Source organism: Vidua chalybeata, chromosome 2 (genome assembly GCF_026979565.1).
Source record: "Vidua chalybeata isolate OUT-0048 chromosome 2, bVidCha1 merged haplotype, whole genome shotgun sequence".
NCBI classification, from domain to species: Eukaryota; Metazoa; Chordata; class Aves; order Passeriformes; family Viduidae; genus Vidua; species Vidua chalybeata.
Genome location: NC_071531.1, coordinates 14,359,645 through 14,373,930, shown reverse-complemented (window position 1 = coordinate 14,373,930; position 14,286 = coordinate 14,359,645). Strand labels below are relative to the sequence as shown.

At 40.0% G+C, this 14,286-nt stretch overlaps 1 protein-coding gene across 1 annotated transcript in view; it reads right to left on the bottom strand.

The window, feature by feature from the left end:
- Nucleotides 1–507: 507 nt before the first annotated feature.
- SMPX (small muscle protein X-linked) overlaps nt 508–14,286 on the bottom strand; it is a 37,648-nt gene continuing 23,869 nt past the window's right edge. The window contains exon 4 of the mRNA XM_053935190.1: nt 508–1,525. The gene's annotated coding sequence lies outside the window, so the exon portion shown is untranslated. The remainder of the gene's footprint in view (nt 1,526–14,286) is intronic.

Below are 14,286 nucleotides of genomic sequence, written 5' to 3'. Positions count from 1 at the left end.
CCTTTTTATCATTTCCAGACTAGGAGGAACAATGCAGTCCAATATCAGTGACTGATAATGCAGTGTTGGGGAAAACTGTTCATTTTCGATTGAACAGACATGTTAATCTCTTTGTGATGTAAATGAAAGCTGCTCCTGATACACTCCATCTCTTGACATTTCCATTTCAACCTGTCCTTCAGGGATGTGCACCTCCAAGAAATGCATTAAGGGAAATCAGAGCATATAAGGATGAAGCAGGACAGTAACCAATGTTGATATTGCATATTCAAAGAATAACATACAAGAATGTCATTTTAATTGAGCTGCAGAGAGTACAGCTCCTTTCTAATTTCCTGTACAAAGTAATGCAAATATATGGAAACTTAAAATTAATTTCAGTTAGCTCTTGCATTATCTGATGGAGCAAACAAGAATTAGATGGATGTCATTGTAAGTAATATTCAACTCGAAATCTGTTTTCTAACCAGAATAATTATTTTATTTGAATAAACAAGAGCCAGGCAGAGAGTTTCAGAGCATGTAGAATAGTTTCAATCAACATTAGAAGAATATTATTAAAAACAGCTCCTCATATCCCTTTACAGTAAGTAACATAAAAGAGACCATGGAGACACAGTGTATTAAATTTCTCTTACAATAAGATCTCATTTCTAAATGGAATATGCATCAGTGTTCTTTTATGTACAGTCCATATAAAGCAAGCATCAAGGATTAATCACTCATAGAAGAGGTGCTGTGATCATACATTACTTTAGCCCAGCATCCATATTCCAATGTCCCCTTTTGATGTGAGCTTTTGAAGATAATGATCCTTCAAGCTATATTCATGAACATGTTCCATCAAGGCTGGATGACCGTTTATTTGAATAATGGTTGCAGGTTTTCTGTCAGCTACCTCACATCTTGTATATTCATTGTATAAAGGTGATGCATATGTATCAGAACAGCAGTGAATTTTAGATTCTGAAGGAAAAGAAACACTTTGTCTCTAAAACAAAAGAAGATTTTAGCTCAACTCACCAGAAAGACCACTGCTTTTAATATTTTGATTTCCTTTATTACACATGATACATGATGCCTTTTCTATAACTAGGAACTCACAACAGAACATGTTACATCCCTCATTTATTCTGCATTTTGTGAAGTAATTTAAAAACTTTTTTGTATACATTGACATTTTTCAAAAAGAAAGAAAGCAAATTAATTGAAAATAATAATGTAATCTTTTAAAGTTTTTTCTACTTTTGCTCAAAATTCAAATTACACTACTCCCCGTTCTCAGGTCAAAATCATTCCTGTACATACACATATTCATTGCCAGTTGCTTTGTTCTGTTTTATTTCAGCACTACTTTCCTATGTTAAACAAAATGGACAACGAGAAAGCATTGATATAAATGTACAAAGAAGATGCTTCTTATGGGGTATTGAAGAGTTGGGAAGTTCATAGTCTTCATACAAATATATAAAATATTTGAAATTTTCTCCGTTCATTGGAATCCATTCAGTTTCACTTGTCAGATCTGTGCAACAAATACAAGACCAGATATTAATCATTATCAGTGGACTCAGGTATTTTCAGATCATGCAGAAAAGCTGTGAGGGGGAGGACACTCCCCACACCTGCAATTTTTCCTTTGCTGACAGCACTTGTTTACAGCCAAGCTCAGGGAATACAAATCTTTGTGATCCACTAGCTTCTCCCACCTACTCTCCAAATCTCTGTCATCAGACATGCAACTCCATGATTCTGTCAAGACTTCAGGTCTTTAAAGCCTTGAGTTTTGCCCTTGGTACAGGGTGCTGGGGCTCTGCCCCACCCCACTGCCCATCTCATCACCAGCCATCCAGCAGAGTGTGGACAGACTCTGAGTGGGACTCAGACCCTGAATGGGACTCAGCCCCAGGAAAGCCCTTCCACTACTTCAGCAGGCACAGGAGGCAAATCCTGCCATGTGGCTCAGCAGGGAGTGTTGCAGGGAGTAGGGATGCATCAATTCATAAAAATCAAAATGGTATTAAATTTTACCATTAAATACTACCTACTTACTGATATATACATATATATGTCTGTGCATTTTTACTTTTTAAAAACTGCTTTGGTTAAAAACTGCCTTTAGTTCTCTTGCCTTTTCTGTTCTGCCCATTAGAGTCTTCACTGGTGAGACTCCATCCAAACTGAATAGCCCCGGAGAATTTTCAGCCTCTCTTCTTTTGGTAGTGTCTATTTTCCTGTAAGTACTTTTGTCACAGCTCCACTTCTCCCCTATTTCTGCTTTAATTCTCATGACTGACCAGCACTAAGGACAGTATTCTAGAAACAGCAGCAAAGTATCATCTGTGTTCTTTTCATAAATCCCACTTATTTATTTATTTATCTAAAGCAAAGTTGGGAGGAGTACATAGCTTCTGTCTGGGGCATGATGAGCAGTTTCCTTTGACCCATCTACAGACTCTTTCCTGCATAGTCACAGCTAATCTGAAGCCCAGCATAGGGCCTATTTCTGTTCTCTTTGAAGTTAAGAAATACCATGGTTGCTATTGATATCAGTGGTTCTAGACAGCTCAACATTGAAAACCTGAAAACAGGTTTTGCAATTAACTCTCAAAAGGTCAAGACACTAACTTTCTCAGCATATATGTTCAATCAGCTAAGATATAAGTATTTGGGTATTTGATATACTTTGGTATAAGGTATTTGAGGTGGAGGAATATGTCTACTTTTGGTAAAAAGTATTTTATTGAACTCATGAACCTTTAACAAACACTTAGAAAACAAGAGAAAAAGTCACAAGACAACAAAAAATGAAAACCTTCTATATTCACAATGTGTTACATGATGGGAGTTTTTGCTGTGCTCCTGAACACATGCAGGCTGTGCACATTTGAGGGACATTCAAAAGGCTAGATTGCTCTGCTTTGAGAAGAAACTCTTCCCTGGAGAAGAGAGGTGCTATTAAGAGAAACCCTGCATGGCTTACACTGACTGCTTGAAAGTGATGTCAACCTTTAAATAAAGAAATCAAATGTTAATTAACTTGTCTTGAAATAAAGTGAGAGGGTGTCATTGCCCACACTGGTGGGTGGTCATAACACCTCGTGTAGTGCTACCAACAACACTCTGTGGCCATTAGCAATCAAACAATGCAGCCATCTCATAGCTGGGCTCAGTAAGGCAATGCATCGTTCTGTTTCAGCTGAAATTTCCTTCCAGTCAGGTAATTTAAGGTATTTCTCTTTCTCCTCTCAAAAACAAAATCCAGCTTTAGGGCTGTATTTGATGGCTCCCTGGGATACACATGCACAGGTAATCCTGTCCTATGTAATTACCTCCTGCCTACACACACTTTCCATATGCTTCAGCATTCAGGATTATCCTCCTTTCTCTTTCAAACTCTTCTGTACCTGTTCCTGAGTATCACAGGGTGGCTGTTTTCAATGGTATGTGAATAAAACATTGCTGGTTATGACTGAACTCAAGGGCTCAAGCCTGGGATCAGGAGAAAGAGTGTGCAGGGCACACCAGGCAAACCTGAGCACAATGTGGTCCTTGGCATCACAAGTGTTTTCTGATCCTTCTGCTGACAGAGGCCAGTGACAGGTTCTGCCTCCAAACACATCGTGGGCAGATTGTGGCATGATGGATAGCTGTAATTTAGCATTCTGGGTTTTAGGATTACATGATATTTTTTTGTACCTTTCTAGCAGATTCAGCATCTGAGATTTAAGGCTGTGTTTTCTGCAGGTGTCACCCTGGAAGACACATCCGCCTTTCATGGGAGCTACATGCTGATCTTCTTTAGGTAGTTTAATCTTTCCTTACTTCCTGAGTTCCTAATGACAGCCATCCTGTGCTGGGCACATCAAGCCCCCAGGACTGAGGTAACACAAAGAAGGTGGGTACAAAGCCTTTGGGTACAAAAAAGATGGAGACAGACATTCCTCACTGTGCTGAGTGACAGGAAAGGAGACAACAGGCACAAATTGAAATATGGGGAATTTCATCTAAATAGGAAATAAAGCTTCCTTTACCATCAGGGTGGTCAAACACTAGTCCAGGTTGCCCAGGAAGGTTGTGGAGACTCCATTCTTGGAGATATTCAAACCCTGACTGGATATGGCCCTGTGCAATGACCTGAGCAGGACATTGGACTGGATGTTTTCCTGAGGTGGTCTTAGGAGTCAGGCAGTCTGTAAGTCTGGCAGAGGCTTTGCTGGTCCCAGGGGAAGCTGTCCTCTACTCATGAGGGCCAAGGTGGATTCATGGGCCATGTGCAAGGTCCCTCTTGCCCCTGCCTGGCTGTGGAGCCATCAGTGAGTTTACCAACTAAAACAGCAAGGTGTTACAAACTATATTACTGTGTTGCTAATAAGACAAGTAATCTGGTTGATGGGATTACTTTTGGTCACATGCTCCATTTTTTCAATAACTTCTTTGTCCTTTCTTTGTTTCCTCATAGTTCCCACACCTTTGACCTTCAGCTCCCATTGAAATCAATATCCCTTAATGACCTTCATGACCTCAGGGCTGAAAGGTCCAAACTGGAATTGTATCCCATCCAGCCAAGCAAGCTCCCCTCCTGCCATGACACAGGTCTCTCACTAGGCAGTGGACCACCAAAAGACCTGCTGTGTCCAGTTCTTCCAGTCACAACTGGGACACAGCAGCTCTAACCAAAAGAAACCTAGCCTTCTGGGAGACCATGTGCCTAAAAGGAGGAGCAGTAAAAACCAAAAACTATAGCTCCCAGGAACTTGCCCCGTGCCATCCAAAAGAAGCAAAAACCAAATTGCCATGATGATAAATATTTCCATGGGGCTCAAGTGCTGAGGAAAATCAAGCCCACTTTTCTCAAAATTTTGTCTAAAGCATGCTGCTTGTAAGTGGTGCTATTTTAACACCTGGTAACTGCATCATCTTTCTCTCAGGTATACTCTCTGCTCTCTGATTGCTTATAATTACTACCTGATCTCCCTTTGCAGTCAGTGGACTCTCTATTATCTCCCTGTGATGCTCTAATCCACCCAGACCTCCCACTGGCCAGCTCCAATTCTCCCTGTCCCAGCTCCCAAAGGCACGTTATTTTTAGAGAACAAACTCCTCCGGAGATCCATGGGAGCCTGTAAACTCAAAAATAGGTTGCTTATGGTACATTAGTAATGCTCACAGTTATGTTCTCTGGTGATTCTTTCAGCTGCTGCAGGTTATCACCAGACTCCCTCGCTGCTCCAATCAACTTTGCACCAAACAGCCCCCACCTCAGCCATTTAAAAAACGGATATACTTGAGAGCAAATGCATAAATGTTGTCCTGATTAAAGGTGGACATAAGCACATGCTTAGAAGCACTTTGAATCATGGAATTAGAGGAGTTTTCAGCCCTCAAGACCTTCTCTATTCCCTGACTGAGACTCTGCAAGGCTATGATTGCAGTCAGTTGGATGCCACTGTCAGCTTCTGGAATAAAAAAGGACTGGATCCCTGAGGTTTCTGACCACAGAAAACAGCAGTAGCTATTTTTAATATAATAAATTGTTTAATGTTTGTGCTGTTCAAACAGATGCAGCTTCAAAAATAAATTCAAATAAAGAAATGAATTGTAAAATCTCATTATTTTTTCCTTTTTCAAAATTACAGTTTTTAGTGCTGCATCTCCCTTTTATTCTCTGAAAACACCCAACTAGTTAACAGCAAGCACACAAAATATTTATTCTAAGTAAAACACCAGGAATTCCAGTTGTCAGTGTTTTCTGTTCTTAGAGAGCATGCTAGCTGAAAGAAGAAGAAACATTAAATCCATCCAGATTTTGGCTGTTTCTCCAAATATGCAATAAAATGACCACATTTGCTAATATGCTAATATTATATAATTAAAGACCCTGCATGAATCACTTGGGCACTAAATAATTTTTTTTTCTTTATTTCAAAAGTTCCCAGCCCTATATATTTAACCCCAAAATTCTATTAAGACATCCTCTTTTATAAGAAGTAACTTTACACAAGAGAAAACAGACATTAGCACTTCGAAGAAGATCAGTGATTATAGCGAGTGCACCAAGGTTCAGTAAATGCCTCCCACTCAACAAGCTTCCAAAGTGAACGACCACATGATGTTTACTCCTCACCAGAACCCATTTATAGATCTCTTACTCACCACTACCTCAGTCATAAATGCAACCCTCAAAAAGAGGCAGCAAGGAAACCTCTATTTGGGAACAGAGAGAGAGTTCACAGTTGGAGAACTGGCTCTTGTCTTCAAAATACTGTTTAGCCAGGCTCTGGATCATGATTTAAGTCATCACTCTAAAGATTCCAAATTACTGAAAGTGTTTATTACATACCAAGTGAATTGCACACAAACAACAGTTATGGCTGCTTGAGGAAAATTCTGCACAATTTGGAAAAATTGATAAAAAAGGTTAAAAAATGCCCCTCCAAAAGTGCAAATGGGAAATGAAAGTAATGACTTATGGAATTAGGAGACCTAGGAAAGAGTTTAGTTCCCATTATGTCATTTAAAAGACATCTGGCCATTCCCAGCAAACAGCACACTGGGAACGAAAAGGGTATCAGTTACAGTAAGGTAAGAAGGGGACAGAGGTCGTGAATGTCTGTGAGTCTGGAGCAGAATTAGCCTAGAATTACAAACACACTGCTCTACAGAAGGAAAAACCTGGGCAAAAGGTAAATCCAGGGACATGTCTCTTTTCATTGCTCTAGTGAATTGTCAAGGTGAAATAAAGCCAGACTATCTCCTTAGACTCTCTAATTCTCCTACACATCTGGTAAAAGCCTTGACCTTTTGGAGACAGTAACCTGGAGTGCCAGGGGATCTGCTTTAATTCATCTCCCCTCACTTCCCTTTGATGGGCAGCACTTGCTACAATCAGCTCCTGCCATGCAACTACTTTAATATTTATATCATATCGAGATCACTGTCCACACAGATGCCAGAGGAAGCCGTAGGAAGTCAGATGTGCTCCAGGTTAACATATTAATACTGCGATGGGATGCCAGAGAGATGGTTTAAGTTGCAAAGGGGAAGGAGTTCATCCCTTGACTCCTTTCCAACAATATCTGGTTGACTAAATGAAAGATCCTACTTTAAATTAAACTATTTTAATTTCCTGCATGGTTTTTTACAAATTATTTCAACACATTAGTTATATTTCTGTCAGGATAATGAGAGCAACTCTCATATAGCTGAGCATAAATCATATGTCTTTTAAAATATGTTTTCTCGCATTTATATTTTCTGGGCATTGCTCCTGTGAAATACTGGAAAGATAAACATATATGCCTTTTTTTTAAATTATTTTTTAACTTTTTTTTTTTGCCCTTTACCTACAGTCAATAAAAATATGTAACAAAGCAGCTGAAGATGGAAATGTAAGTTGCACATATACATACATGCAGGGTTTCAAAACAAAAAGAGAAAGGTCAAAATTTTTATTATTTCAATTTGTCTGACAAAGAACTCTAGGCAAAAAATATTTTGTACCAAAATGCAAAAATAATCTTTTAAATAACAAACATTGCTATCTTCACTAGGAAGAAATTAGTGAAGCTTTGTTTCACTTGGAAGCCATATGGTCCTTTTGACATACATATGTTCTTTCTCTAATTTAAGTCTCAGTTCAGACAGTGTGACATGGAGAGTGAAGGACAGTTTTGACCCTTTCACTGTTTGCAGCTCAGTAGTGCACACACAAAGGAGCTGCAGCCAAGTGCTGTGTAACAGCAGGTCTACTCCGACACAATAGACCCTTTTATTTAACACATGAAAAGTCAGGTAGAAGCATTCCTTGTGCTATACTATTATCAAAATTTCTTCTTACCTGCACTGGCACAAAGCTTTGACACCAAAGGAACTTGCAAAAGAGACACAATTTCACTCAGTGGTTCTGAAATGACAGCTGCCAAATAGAAGTCTTTCAGATCAACTTGAATTCTAAATACTTGTTCTCTGAAGGACCTAATATCCATAAAGACATGATACCTGTCATTTGTTATATTGCCTTTTTTTTTTTTGTAAGTGGAGCCCAGATGCCAGTGATCCACACATATGTGGCCCACAATCTTGCAATAAGTAGCAGTTTCAAAAGTGAAAAAAACCCTCAGATATCAGCATTTCCAGTGAAAAATAAACAAATAGCCCTATCTCTTGACTAGAACTAATTCAAGAGTTTTGGGATTTATAGTGTGCTACAAACTCTACAACCTCTAGAGCATGGAAATGTGTTCTAAACTTCCACATCTCTTTAGCCTTACCAGTTATAATTTTACTTTTGTTTGGGCATTTCTTGGCTGAGATCAGAAAGCTGCCTAAAACATTATGCTGGGCTGCCAGTTCTCATTTACATGAAGTAGAACCTTAAAGAGCATGGGTTTCTTTAGCTAATGGATTCACTACAAATGCTGATATGAATACATTGTCTAGAAAGATAAAAAAACAAGCTTCTTAAAGCTGGTAAAATATATCTTGAAGTTTATCATACTTGAGTAATTAATAAAGAGACTGAATTTTAAAGGACTGATTATGCAGAGCACTTTAAAATGTTATTACAAAGAAAACCCTATATAAATTCAGCTGTACTCTGTTATTGGCATTATTACTACTTCTGCAATGACTTTTTCTGGAGGTATCCTTTAAATTTTCTCTCCATACTGTGCAGGTTTTAAAGCACAGTGACTGTAACAGATGCTTACCTCATATTAAATTCAAGTTTTCATTCAATTTTCTGCCTTTCATTAACATTTTTACTACAAATTCTCATAACTTAAAGTGTCACCCCTATAAAAAGATTTTGCAGACCCATCTTCAGTTGCTTTGGGACTGTATGAGGTAATTTGTGATTCATAATGGCTAGCAAAGATTAAGCAGCATATACCATATGTTATGATTAAAGTTGCTGATAAGGAGCTGCTGTGGCTCTTTTTACCTCTGTTAATGAGAAGTACACTGCAGCACTTTTTACCTTTTAAATTAGTGCCTTCTGAAGGAAAAAAAAAAAAAAGAAGAAGAAGCTTTTCCTTTCTAGCTCTTCAGTAAGCTCTGTCAAGTCCATGCAGGTGTGTGCCTATAATTATCATTCTTGGCAATTATTTATCAATATAGGGAAAATTGTTCTCTGAGTTCATGTTAACTGCTTCTCATTCACCTATACAATCTCTGCGTTAAAAAGCATTTGTCAGTGTAGGCATCACTCAAGAGCTTGGTCACTGTTGTCAGGTGTCATCCTGACCATATTAGCAAGTACACCCAAATAGTCTGTTAATGAAGCCAAACGACTTAAAGAGCTTAAGTAGCAAAAAGTTTATGTTGGTGAGATTAGAGAGGGATTTCTTGGACAGTTTAATGGTTGTTCATTTTCATTCCCCATAACAGCAGACAGTGAAACTTCATAATTACCATTGCAGCAAATTCATCAGTAAGGAAGCCAAAGCCTAATGGCTGATCCTGCAAAGTGTTTATTGCCTTTAAAGTGCAACAAATCCTATTGATTTCTCCAATGATAACCAAAAACACCCAGCTGCTTGCAGGCACAGGGTGGAAAATAGCCAGTAGCAATGCACCTGGGTGGTGGAGTAGCGTGAAAGAGAAAAGAGGTTGCGAGGAGCCATTATGGACTGGTAAATGTGATGTCTACAAGGCAAAGATATATACAGAAGGGACCAGACTAAGTACTAATACAAATAAAATAATGATTTGTAAAATAGTCGGTACAAAAAAAAATCAATCAAACAAACAAAAAAAAAAAACAAAACAAAATAAACAATAAAAATATTAAAAGAGGAAGTAAAAGAAAAGCTGTGACATTTAAAACAATGGGGCATCTTTCTTGTACAGCGAATGGTGATGCAATATGAAATGAACCCTCTGAGAGTTGATTGCCTGACTGGGGTTTCTCAGCCAGGGCGTGTCTCTGAAAACAAAGTTTCAGCTAGGAGATAATGTCCATGGTAGTGAGTGCTCTTGCTGCAGAGGCTCCCTGCAGCCAGCACCTGGCAGCCCACCACAGAGATGACGTGCAGAAAGTATCTCCGAGGTGTCTGCAGCTGGAGTACACAGGCAGGAACAGGATTACTGATACTGGACTCTGTAACCCGGATCAAATGTTAAAAATAGGTTAGAAATGATTGTAAAATAGTTGATAATTGTTAAGCATGCACTGTTAGTTTGGTTATGGTAAAAGGGGTGAAAAGGGTAGTTAGTTATAAGAAATACGGTACTCTAGGTACCATATTTCACCTAAGTAAAGTGCACCACCCCCAAGCGAAATGAGCCGGCCTGGACAGAACTGTAATGGGCCAATCAAGCACCTTAAACCTTCATGCAAATGAAGGATCCAAGAAGAAACCAATCCAAAGGGACAAAAAACAGGATAAAAAGGGGGCATCCAACCTACTGACTCCCTGCCACTCCACCTGGAACATCGGGGACATTGCTGCTCAGAGGACCCAGCGCTGGCTCTGCAGCATCCTCGACGGGAGCGCTCCTGCTCAGGCCCCGGGCCCCCTTGCTTTAGGCCTTTCTTTTTGTTACAATAAATACTGAAATCACTTTTAGTACCGGGAGTGTGGTCCCGTTTATAACATCAAACACGGTCAGATTATTATACAGCTAAACCACGGGATTCCTGCATTGCTTCAGAAGTGACTTGTGAGTGTGGGGGCCACAGCCTTCGGGCTGGATGGTGAGGGAACGCACCAGAAACACTACAGCTCCAAAAAGCCAAACCCTCTCGCGCCCCACGTGGGACGGCACGATCAGAGCACCAAAGCCATTGTGCAGCTCCCAAGCCCTGGCTGCCGGCGCTTGTGGCAGCCCCGGGCGCTCGGTGCCGTGGGAGCCTCGCCCGGCAGCGCCGCCAGGCTCGACTCTCAGAGCCCGGGCCAGGCTCAGCCCCCAGAGCCCGGGCCAGGCTCGACGCTCAGAGCCCGGGCCAGGCTCGACTCGGCCCCCAGGGCCCGGGCAAGGCTCGTCACTCAGAGCCCGGGCAAGGCTCGTCTCTCAGAGCCCGGCCGGGGCTCGGCCCTCAGAGCCCGCAGCCGCAGCCGTGCCTGGCACACGCGGGCACGCTCGGTGAGGAACCTCCCAGCCTTGTAAACCCTCCAGCAGCCTGGGCTGGAAAACTTCGTCATGCTCTTAATGCTTGTGTCTGCACCAGAGCCGCAGCACCGTGGGTCGGGGCTGCTGAACAGCTGTTGCAAGCACTTAGAATTGTTGTTTGGGATGGACAGAGAGCTGGAAATCTAGCAAATCAAAGCTTCTTGACAAAAGGGCCTGATTTAGTTTAAAAATTTGGATTCATTCTCAGGAAATTGAAAATCCCCAGATATTCTGTGCTTTTGTGGGAAAATTCAGGGCACCCAGTTTTGTTTTGCTAGAAAAGTATTCGATTTGGGGAGGCTGAAATTTGGAGAAAGATGATGTTATTTTTACTGACATTTTTTTTGGTAGGGAATCCTTTCTGCAGTCTTATTGTAGTCCCTCAAACAGTGCAATAAAAGCCATTGTAAGGGTGGGCGATCACCCTCAAGATTGTTCTGCCTCATGCCAGATGAACTCTAAAAGGCACAGCTGTGCTACATAATTAAATTATGAACAATGATTTTCAAGATGTTTTGCACAAAAGAGATTCTGGAGAAAGGCACTGGCCTTGGATTTCTTTTATGCTGGCACTTCATTTGTGCTGGCTCTCCAATCAAATATTAAAGCTTTACCCGAAATTATGTATGAAACATTCTCACAAATCCAAATGCAGCCTATCACACAGCAAAATGCTGCTGCTGGAAAGGTTCTATGATTTCACACCTGAATGCTCATGTCTTTTGCTATTGTCATGCTGGCTGCCACTTAAAACTCCTGATAAGCTGGCATTTTCTCCAGAGACATACGCCGAGTGCTAAGCAGCACTGCTTCGTGTCTGTGTGGTTTTCACATACAGAGAAGGGTTTAAATATTGTCTGTATTTTTTTTAATTAAAAAATGGTAAGCAAAAGGTTAAGATTTTTTTTTTTTGCCAGAGATGTTAGAGCTGCAGGGACAAAGACTGTGGAAAGTGAAATATTTGGCATGCTGCTGATTCCTACGGAGTCCCTCACTAATGGCATTTCTAAGGTGCCATTGGTCTTTGTTGACAACTGATTTTTGTGAAGTCAATGGCTTTTTCTTTTTTAAGAAAAAATTGAGGAACTTAATGATAAAAAACACATATTAAAATAATATTGAGTGGATAAATGACTCACATAAGCATCAGTTAATCAGTCAAGACTGAACACGAAGTCTAATACTGGTTATTAATATTCAAATATTAAGATATCAATACCAAGTTTTCTTTCCCCTATACTTAAAGTGAGGTAGGCTACTTCAGAGACTTACTGGTATGTAGAAAAGATGATTCAGCATTGCTGTGCTTGTTTTGCAACCACGCATAATTTTGTAGCTCTGAGATGGTATGAGGAAAATTGTTATGAATCATAAAATGCAGGCAACACAATATAAGGCAGACAGTATGTTAATTCATGTGAAATGACAAGCACATAAACACTCATTCTTAGCTTCCATACTGCCTGATTTTTCACTTCCTATCAGACTTCAATATTGTCCAAAGATTTTTATTTCATTATCCATAGGAATTCATGTATTGTCCAGGATCCTAGATCTGCCACTCATTTTTTATTGTAAATGCTTTCCATTTTTGTACAAATTTAATGGTTGAGAAGAAAGGTCTAAGCTCTGGATGTTGGCTGGTTAGACTTTCAAAAGCCATGTGCTCAAACTTTGGCAAAGTAGACTGTTGTCTTATGTTTGTCCCTGAAAAACAGGCACATTTTATATTGATTTTAGAAATGACTATGTTAAAAAAAAGTTTTATAAATCAAAGTCTAATCATGTGTATCCTGAAGGTAATTGATTTTTGGGGTTGTTTTATATGCTTATTTTGGGATTAAAATTATATATATATTTAGATAATGACTTTTTATGAATTTCAAGTTCTGGGGCAATGAAAATAGAAGCAAACAGCATCTTGGTGTGCTGCAAACATGCCCTTTCTTCCTTCAGTGAAGCAAAAGGGTGAAATGACAAGAGAATTATTAGGTTGGATAATTACTAGAGAAAAAGACGAGTTTGCTTGATTTGTTGCTTGAGAGTTGGCATGGGCTGAGGCTGCTGAAATTTATTTAAAATGCAATGAGTTTTTGTACCTTAGAGTATGCCAAGAGTCAAAATGGTCCAACATTTTTCTGATGGAACATTTCTCCACTGGCAAAGTTTTGTGATTTGAAAATATAACTTTTTATGGAAACATTTTGCTTTCAGCAATTCTTCTGATGCAACATGGAACACTGAGCATGACTGATCTGGCCAGTTTTTTATCCCAGCAGCTGCCCAGCAGGCTGGTGCTGCTCTTTGACTTTGGAAGCTTCCAAGGGTCAGCAATTTCAGGTCTGACAGACTCAAAAACCCTAATCCCTGCTCGAGTCCTAGCATTCAGAAGCTGCTAGACATTGTTCCGCAGACATAGCTTCCCAAATCAGAGGAGAAATATCCTATTTTTTAAAACTGTAAATAGCATGGTTAACCCCAGCTATTCCTGCCCCCTTTTGGTTCAGCTGAGGGCACTACCTAAATATGCAGTATAACATAAACTTGGCATTCCCAAACTGTCTCCACAGCCTCTGCCTCATCTCAGCCTCCTGCTGCATTGATCTGCACCTTCATTCACGTGTGTGATGCCAAACACTTCAATGGTGCCCTTCAAGATTCATTTTGACAACTACAAGCTCTAAAAATGAGCTGTATACCCAGTTTCCCCTGACTCAAAGACTGACCCATAGGAAGTGAAATATTATTTTTATGAATGGGTCAGAAGCCAAGCCCCATGTAGATGCTAAGCAGTAGTCACACATACAACAATCATGATAACAATAATAATAAAACCCTATTTGGCCCACAGTGATTCCTAGTACACAATAAGTCATGGCAAAAATTTGAGACAAATGGAGGGCTAGGCAAAAGGCAGCTCAGTTATATTTGGTATAAAAATCAGCAGACTTACAATAGGAGCTCCTTGACTGCTGACACACAGCAATGACTATTATTTTTATGCAGCAGGCTTCCTGAGCCCTCCAAGGGCAGTATTTGGAAAGCATTTAGCTGATTAAATATGCAAGCCCCTAGGAGTGAGGCACTTACCATTTCTTTGGGAAGCTGAGGAGATACCTAATTGCAGGTTTACAGAGCTCAAAGTACTTTAGAAGCTTGCCCTCTAGTTTC